Raw genomic sequence first — 9,908 nt, forward strand, 5'->3', positions numbered from 1 at the left:
AAGCCTTTGCTTCAATTTTCACCCGAAAAAAAAAAGAACACATAATACATAAAAATCAATCAAAAATCAAATCAATTGTGAGATAAAAACTAACAGCTAAGTTAGAGATTTCTTCCACCTTGTGCTTCTTCTGTTTGTCCTTCGATTGCAACCATTCCATTTACTGATCATTCACTCAAAATGGATCTCAATGGTGCAACCAAATTATAGAGAAATCTGAGAAAATTTTACCCTAAGACTATCTTTAATCGATCACAGCTTCACCTCATCTCTCTTCTTTCTTCTTCTTCTTCTTCTTAATTTCCAGCCTAGAACACAACACTGAAGTGGGTGTTTTTGTGTCCAGTGCAAACACAAGAGCAACATCACCATCATTCATTCTTCATTTCATTCCATGTCAAAAATCAAACCCAAACATACACCAAAACTCCATTGATTTCTGTCAGAGAGAGAGAGAGAGAGAGAAGAACCGGAAGCAACAGGACCCTCCATCTCCAACTCAATTTCGCACCACACAGCCGGACAGAAGCACAACCGATCGACAATCTCGGACTCCCCTGCGGACCTCCAGGAGTCCCATCGCACCTCGCTACCACAACCGAATCAAGCGGCCGAGAGACTGCTTGAGGAGCCCATCGGTGCACCCACCGAGACCACAATCAACCTCGCGTCATCTTCTCTCGTTCATTTGGCCTAGTCGAGCCCGAATACGCCACCCACTTCGCGAATCGACAGACGAAACATCGCCGCTTGCGAGCGTCTTCTCCCTCCGGTCCTAATCGTGACCTGCGACGAGCAAGAGTCCGGATGTGGCGCCGCCGCTTCGTGCTTTTCTTCTCACCTTCTTCGTTCATCTGCCTTCAATCACTTGCCACCTTTGTTCTATCTGCATTCGTTCATTCCGTTTTTTCCTTTACTCGATCAGCAAGTGACGAAGATGGGGGCTGAAAAGCCCTAATTTCATTTAGCTTGTGAAATGACCAAACTAACCTCCTTATTAAATCATTAAATCATGTATTCTCCAAACGTTGAATCCATTTATTCAAAGTAGCCCTTCCCATAGAGATCCTTAACAAAATCAATCCAATTCCCAAACTTAAATTTCATTTAAACCATTTTAGTCCCTCCCTTGAATTATAATAACCAAAGATGTCCTACTTTGGTTAATTAAATTTCATATATATACATATATATATATATATATATATATATATATATATATATATATATATATATATATATATATATATTATGTTGTCTTAACTTAACTCTTGAAAAATATCATATTTCTTCATAACTCGTAAAAGATTAAAGCTTGACTTAGCCACCAATATGAGCAACATATAAATGCCCAAAACAAAAATTCTCTATATTTTTGCATAAGGCATGCCTAAGCGCCTCAAACCATCGGCATCCCTCCTCCTAGCATAGAGTTTAAGATAGGTTTGATTACACCAATACAAAATAAATTAGTATCGCCCCCTTTCCAAACAAGAAGCTATTATTCTATAGATGTTTGGCTTCATCATTATTCAATGTTTTTTATCCTTTTCTAAATGTCCAAATGTGTTGCTATATTTTAGTTTACAAGGTTTGTATTAGGCTTTATTTGACGCGTTAGCTGAAAAACTGATTTTTTTTATGAGCTAGATTATCAATAAGTTATCTCAAGCAAGCTTATCCATAATCTATTTTTGTAGTCTCACCAAATAAGCTTAAAAAATAAACTAACTTATACGGGCCTTAGTGTTATTTATATTTTTGTAACTGGTTTGGTGTTTGATTAAAACATTTAAGAGCAAGCCAACTAGTTTGGGTGACCAATATCACCTCACATAGCTTAACAAAAATCATGTTGCCTTTTCGGCTCGACTTAGAAAGAAAAATCAAAGAAAAACAAAACCCTTTCACAAGAATGCTTAGGCAAATTTTGAAGTTCGGTATTTCACATATAATGTGTTAGAGGCTAGTTAATTCATCATCTGAGCATTCTTAACGAGCGAAAAGCAAAAGTTTATGATTGTCTGTTAAGTAATGTAAACCTAGTAATTTATTTTGTGATATTCATATGTAGAACTTGAATATAGGATCTTTAGGTAATCTTGACTAAAAACTAATATATGATTAAAACGAGTTTAATTGAAACAAAAATGTTGGATGAAACCTAGACCTGACAAACGTGTCGTGTCGTGTCAGATTTGTGCCGTGTCAAGACATTAAACTGGTGGAGAGTGCTTGACGCTAACTCGACCTGTTTATTTATTATGCCGTGTCGTGTCAACCCGTTTATTTTCGTGTCGATTTCGGGTTAAAGTTTAAACCTTATAAATATGTTGTGTCATGTCGGGTTGAAACATTTTAAAGGTTGAAAAGTAAAAATCATGGAGGAAAAACAATCAAAAAGTGAAATGCTAGAATTGGGAGGTGGAACGGAAATAAAATTATAGTAATAGTAAATTTAGAATGCAAAATGGAAAGCGTTAGAGCTAGGAAGAAAATAAGATAGGTAGTGAGGAGAAGTAAAATTAAGTCACAAATGAATACATAGTAAAGAAAGCAATACAACCATCATATATATAATTGAAAGTTTACATTGTTTAAAAGAGTACATGTTTAAAACCAATTACAATATGATGTCAAAATATGAATTTGAACTAGTGCCGCAACGTTCTTTCTTCAAAAGCTGTTTAGTACCTGTAATTACTGAGTCCCGGGGACATACAAGTAGTTTTGAAAGAGTAGATCAGCATTTAAGCTGGTTAGTTTCATAAGCATTTAATGATAGTATTTGTATGAAAATGAAATGGTTCGTTTTTGTTCGTTAGTCTCAAGAAAATCCCATATTTCCTATTGGTATAAATGTAGCCTTAAATCAAGACCAATATATGTTAAAAAGTTGATGTTTTCCATCTATGAGTAGTGGTTAGAAGTTCCATACTTATATCACAATTGGGTTTTTCATGCATAAAATAAATGAACTTATGTATGTATAAAACCTCCATTATATCTGAAAACCCTCGTAAATCAATGTGTTTTTAATACTCTATGTGAGTTTTATAACCATGCTATTGACAAGGAATGCCTATACACAACATTCTTCAGGCGTTGGAATGTTTTAACGTTTGTCACCCCAAATGGTGTACTGTAGCTAACAGTCAGGGCGCGGGGTTGTCAAGCCCGTATAGATCTATACACAAACACCATGCTCCCCCTCCAATGGATTCTGGTATATAATACAGGACTTGAAATGTGTACTCGTACGTACGTGAAGTTTAATGTCTCACAAAACTTAGTATAAAACAGATTTACGTGTGAAAATGTTCGTTTGTTATTGTATATGAAAGTAGCTTCGTGAAATAGTATTTCCATGTATGTAAAAGTTCGTAGTATTCTCGTAAAACTATACCTACTATAGTTTCCTAAAAGTGTGTTTCGTTTGTATAATAAACCCTTAGTGAAAATGCTCACTTGTTGTGAAAAGTGTAGTTTTTGTAGTGCTAAAACTGACACACATAAATATAGTATAAGCAAAGTGTCTGATTTGTATAAATACATAAATCAATTTCCTATTTCAAAAGATAAAACGTTGTCGTGGTATAATTTACATATGAGAGTTTCCCTATAATAGTTATAAATCACATATGATTCTATTAATAAAACGCGTATACTGAAAGTTTATATAACACACAATAATAATCGAGTGTTTTACTTGTATTCCCCCCCCCCCCCCCCCTTAAAAGCATATAAAAGTACTCATAAAACATTTAAAAGTGTGAATTATAGGGGTAAGAACTCACTTGAAAGATCAGAGGAGACAGGATGAAAATTGGACAGAATTTCCACTCGAGAAAGCGGATTTTCTCTGGATTCTCGCGAATCTCGGGAGCACAAAAAACCCTCGGGACTTGAGCAATGTGACCGGGACTTCAGGATAGCATGGGCACGAAAAACAAGGCAAGAAGGCAAGAGAAATGAGAGAAATGGAGCCCTTTCTTCGAAACCCTCGCAACCCTTTTATAGGGGCTGGGAACCGCCTCGGTACGCTGGGCGTACGCGTGTGTCACGCATTACCGGATCCTCGACTACCTCGGAGCTCGGATGGGACAGGGCATAGCCTCGCATAGGGCGAGACGTGGATGATCCGAAGCCTAGCCCTTGAGTACGCTGGGCGTCACTCGAATAGGCTTGCTGACTCTTCCTTCGGATAATACCAAGGATTAATAATAAAATTTATATTTTATTTAATTAATAAACTTCTAAAATTCATATCTTCTTCATACGAACTCCGTTTTTGATGTTCTTTATATCCACACATAGGTGAGACTACGCTCTACAACTTTCGTTTAGATTCCGTTGGCAAATTTTGAAATTATTTTTATTATTTATTTTTAAAATGTCGCGTTTTAAGAAAATTTCGTTAGAAATTCATAACTTCTTTATCTGACGTCAGTTTTTGCCAGACTTTTTACCACTGAAATACCATTGTCGAGACCTTCGATTCTCGTTTAGGTCATTCCGGCCAAAAGTCGCTCGATCTCGGATTCGAGTTTTTAGCCGTCTGTCGTTAAGCCGAACTTGGAAAATCAGAACTTCAATATACGAAGTTGGATTTGGGCGTTCTTTTTACGTACGATCACGGTTTAATGACATCTAACATAATAGGTAATTTAATTAGTGATTTTTGGATATTTTATTTTCGAAGTTAATTTCATTATAACGAACATGGTTAAAATACTTGAATTTTTAGGTCGTTTACATATAGTTGAAATATCGGGTTGTCACATCATCCCCCTGTTAGAGGGAATTTCGTCCCAAAATTTAAAGTAAGAAAGATACATGGCCAATTTTGGCGAGAATCTCGAAAGGCCCTATGTACCTTGGATTTAGCTTTCCACGCTTTCCAAAGCGTATTAAGCCTTTCCATGGCGAGACTTTCAATAGAACACGGTCTCCTACTTGGAATTCCAAAGGTTTTCTCCGTTGGTCAGCATAGCTTTTCTGTCGGTCTCTAGATGCTTTCAACCGTTCATGAATCTGAACGATCTGCTCTGTCGTTTCTCGTATGATTTTCGGACCGATGAGAGTGTTTTCAGTATCTCGTCCTTTAGCTAGTTGTGTGTCGCCAACTTCGGTCCAGCACAGAGGGGATCTGCACTTGCGACCATAGAGGGCTTCAAATGGAGCAGCCTTTATGCTCGTATGATAACTATTGTTGTATCAAAATTTGAAAAGAGGTAAATGGATATCCCATGCCTTTCAAAAGTCAATCACACAGGCTCTCAGCATTTCTTCCAAAGTTTGTATCGTTCTCTCACTTTGCCCGTCTATTTGTGGATGGTAGGCTGTACTCATGTCTAGTCTAGTCCCTAGGGAACTTTGTAGTGACTGCCAGAACCTTGATGTAAATCTACTATCTCTATCAGAGATAATGGACATCGGAACCCCATGCAATCGTACTATTTCCATTATGTAATTTCTTGTAAGCCTTTCCATCTTGTCAATCTCCTTGATTGGTAGAAAATGCACGGATTTGGTCAATCTATCGACGATGACCCATATGGTATCAAGTCCACCCGTTGTCTTGGGCAACTTGTTTATGAAATCCATAGTAATCAGTTCCTATTTCCATTCCAGTATCTCTGGTTGTTGCAGTAATCCTGAAGGTTTCTGGTACTCGACCTTAACCTTAGCGCAAGTAAGACATTTACTTACAAAGGTAGCAATCTCTGCTTTCATGTTAGGCCACCAGTACAGTTTCTTAAGATCCAAATACATTTTATCTAAACCTGGGTGAAGGAAATACCTCGTGTTGTGCGATTCAGTCATGACCACATCCCTGAAACCACCATGCCTTGGTGTCCAGATACCGTCCATGAGATAATAGGCTCCGCCACCCTTGATTTCTAGATTCTTTTCCATTCTTCTCAGGGATTCACCTGTCACATGCTCGGGTTGTAAAGATTCCAGTTGAGCCTCCTTAATTTGTGTGGATAAGTGGGAATGGATGGTCATATTCAGATATTTGACTCTCCGATCAGTGTATTCTTTTCGACTGAGGGCATCAGCTACTACATTGGCCTTGCCAGGATGATAACAAATGTCGCATTCGTAATCATTGAGTAACTCGACTCATCGTCGTTGTCGCATGTTGAGCTCGTTCTGATCGAAAATGTGTTGAAGGCTCTTGTGGTCGGTGTAAATAGTACTCTTCGTTCCGTACAGGTAGTGTCTCCAGATCTTTAAAGCAAATACCACTACTCCAAACTGAAGATCGTGTGTTGTATAGTTTACTTCGTGTGTCTTAAGCTGACGGGAGGCATAAGCAATAACCTTCCCTCGTTGCATAAGAACACAGCCAAGCCCTTGATTTGATGCATCGCAATACACTACAAAATCTTTTATCCCTTCGGGGAGGGATAGTATTGGTGCGGTGCATAAGGCTTGTTTCAGTGTTTGGAACGCCTTCTCTTGTTTTGCTTCCCAGTCAAAGACCACGCCTTTTTGGGTTAATGTAATAAGAGGTTTCGTGATGCTAGAGAAGTTCTTTATGAATCTGGAATAGTAGCCAGCTAGACCTAGAAATTGACAAATCTCTGTAGGTGTCTTTGGTGCCGACCATTTCTTAAAAGCCTTAATTTTGGAGGGGTCCACATGTATCCCTTTTTCGCTAACAACGTGGCCCAAAAATTCTACTCTTCGAATCCAAAATTCGCATTTAGAGAACTTCGCATAGAGCTTCTCCGATCGTAGTGTTTCTAAGACTCTTCGTAGGTGCTGACTATGTTCTTCCTTACTTTGGGAGTAGATAAGTATATCATCGATGAATACGATGACGAATTGATCCAAGTAAGGACGGCATACTCTATTCATTAGGTCCATGAATATTGCTGGTGTGTTGGTTAATCCGAACGACATCACTACAAATTCGTAGTGTCCATAACGGGTTCGGAAAGCTGTCTTGGGAACGTCATCCTCTAGCACTCGTAATTGGTGATATCCGGATCGTAGATCTATCTTCGAGAAGTAGCTCGCTCCTTGAAGTTGATCAAATAGGTCGTCAATGCGGAGCAGAGGGTAACGATTTTTGATAGTGAGTTTGGTCAGCTCTCGGTAGTCGATGCACATCCAGAACGATCCGTCTTTCTTCTTCACAAACAAGATCGGTGCTCCCTAAGGTGAGAAACTTGGTCTAATGAATCATTTTTGGTGAAGTTTGTTAACCTGACTAGAAAGTTCTTGCATCTCTGCTGGTGCCAGATGATAAGGCGATTTTGCTACAGGGGTATCCCCTGGAATTAAATCGATTCTGAACTCGACTTGATGTTGTGGTGGTAATCCCGGTAGTGCTTCTGTGAAGATATCGGGAAATTCACGTACCTCTGGAATGATATTAATATCCTTTACTTCCCGACTCGTACCGACGATGTGTGCAAGAAATGCCTGATAATCCTTCCGCAAACTCTTTCGAGCTTGGATGCACAAAATGATGCGAAGGTTTGTGCTTGATTTGTCGCTGTAAATCACTAATGTTTCATGGTTAGGGAGATTTAGACGAACGGCTTTTTCAAAGCACATGATGTCAGCACGAAGAGGACTTAACCAATCCACGCCAACTATAATGTCGAAAATTTTTATTTGGACTGGCATTAGGTTGATTGGGAAAGAGTGACCGTCTAAAGTTAATGTACAACCCATGTATATGCAATTAGTGTTTTCCGTTTTTCCATTTGCCATTTCTACAGTGAATGATTCTTCTAACATGCTAGGTTTACATTTAAGTAAGTGAATAAAGTTTTGGCTCACAAAGCTTCTCTCTGATCCGCTATCGAATAGGATGCATGCATATGAATTATCGAGAAGAAACGTACCAGCAACTACTGTAGGATCAGCTACGGCTTCCCCGTGACCAATAGCTAATACTCGTCCCACTCCTCCGGTATTTGCTGCCTTTGGGCAGTTTCTTTTGTAGTGGCCCACCTCGCCACAACCGTAGCATGCTTGGCCTACACCAGCATTGGGAACTTGAGTGATCGGCTTTACGGGGGCCTTGCAGAAACGGACAGTGTGTCCCTTTCTGTTGCAGTTGGAGCACTGCATTTCCCGACAAGGTCTGTGGTGGTGGTAATTGCACTTGGTGCACTTTGGGAGGTTACCCACATAAGGCTTTGTTGGGTAGAGATTTGTAGGAACGGTAGTAGGTACCGTCGCAGCGTTTACGGCAACAAGTTGTTGTTTCTTCGAGGATTCTTGGGAAGACCCACCCTTCCCCTTATTCCACCCTCTCTTGTTGTTGTTGTTGTTGTTGTTATTGTTGTTTCCCTTTTGTGGTTCTGGTGCAGAAGTTGTTGAGTTTTGATGATTTCCGTGATCAATAACCGATTGTGCCAGCTCCTTGGCACTTTCAAAAGTGTTAGGTTTTGAAGCTAACACGCTTGATTGAATTTGGGGCGATAGTCCCCAAATGTATCGCTCTATTTTCTTGCTCTCGGGAGCAATCATATCTGGGCAAAGGATTGCCAGATCGCAGAATCTGTTGGTATAAGTTGCTATGTCGGTACCAATCATCCCCAGAGTCCAGAGTTCGTGCTCGAGTTTTTGAATCTCTCCTCGTGGACAGTATTCCCTCATCAGCATGATTTTCAAGCTCTCCCAGCTTATTGAGTTTGCCACTATTAGGGTAAGCACCTTAACGTGGCCATTCCACCAAGTTAAAGCCCTATCAGTAAGTGTGTAGGTTGCAAACTTGACTTTGCTGTGCTCGGGGCATGAGCAGATTTCAAATACTAATTTCGTCCTTTCAATTCACTGCCTTAGAATCATCACACCACCCGTTCCATTAAACATCAGGGGCTTAGCATTCGTAAAGTCTTTATAGGTTCACTCCCGGGGTTGCCCATAACTATCGCCATGGTTGGAGGGATGTATGCCAATTCCTGACCCAGTAGTACCAGGGGTATTGATCTATGACATGGCAACTGCTACTGCTGCGGTGACTGCTACCTGGAACATGACAACATCAAATTGAGGAGGTGGAGGTGGTGATGGTATCGGTACTTCCCCACCATTGTTTCATCTTGGATTTCTACGCGGAGGCATCCTTCAACTAAAGATTGAAAAGACAAGGGTAAGAATTCCATAGTATAGAAAATGTATGTGTCTCATTAACTAAATTGCTATAGTTCAACAACAGATGATAGTATGAGTCTCAAAGATAGAAGAGCGAAGGTTATTCGTAAATCCGAATATATGAACAAGCGTATGGTTTTTCCATAATATTTTAAAGATTGAACGAGATACTCAACGTAGTAATAATAGCGTGCGAATTATATTAATATAATAGATGATACAATGATCACGAAAATTTGACCCTTAAAAGGGTCACCGATTACAAGAATTCTAAGGAAGTAAACACTTTTAGCCGAGGTCCTATCTTATAACAAAATTTGAGGTTTTCGCAAGTACTACTTGCGACGTGTGTTGCGCTTGGAGCTTGACTCCGCATTCGATTGCTTTGACTCCATAAGATGCCTATCAAAGGCGGCTTGTTGTTCCCTCAATTCTGCGAGGGCTGCATTCATTTGTGTTTGGAAAGCAGCAGTGTAGAGGTGGTTGTCATTCTGCAACATATCCAGACGACCCGCGTGAATTTGTACTTCCACGTTGACTTCGCGGATTCAATTTGCTTGGACCCCCGATTGGTAGAACTGGTTGGCCAGTTTACCTACCATGACCAGAAGTGCTCGGTCGGCTGAACCTCCGTCACTAATGTCGTAGAAGTCTCGACACATACCGTAGGGAGATCGTATCCCTTGTTGTTGGCTCCAATGGATGAGGTGACTTCCCCAAACGAGAGTCGGTCCTTGGAAGTTCCTCCTAATGGCTGGAGGGTTGACTACTTCTGGTTCCGA

This window comes from Lactuca saligna, chromosome 7, assembly GCF_052625555.1.
Source record: "Lactuca saligna cultivar CGN05327 chromosome 7, ASM5262555v1, whole genome shotgun sequence".
Taxonomy (NCBI): domain Eukaryota; kingdom Viridiplantae; phylum Streptophyta; class Magnoliopsida; order Asterales; family Asteraceae; genus Lactuca; species Lactuca saligna.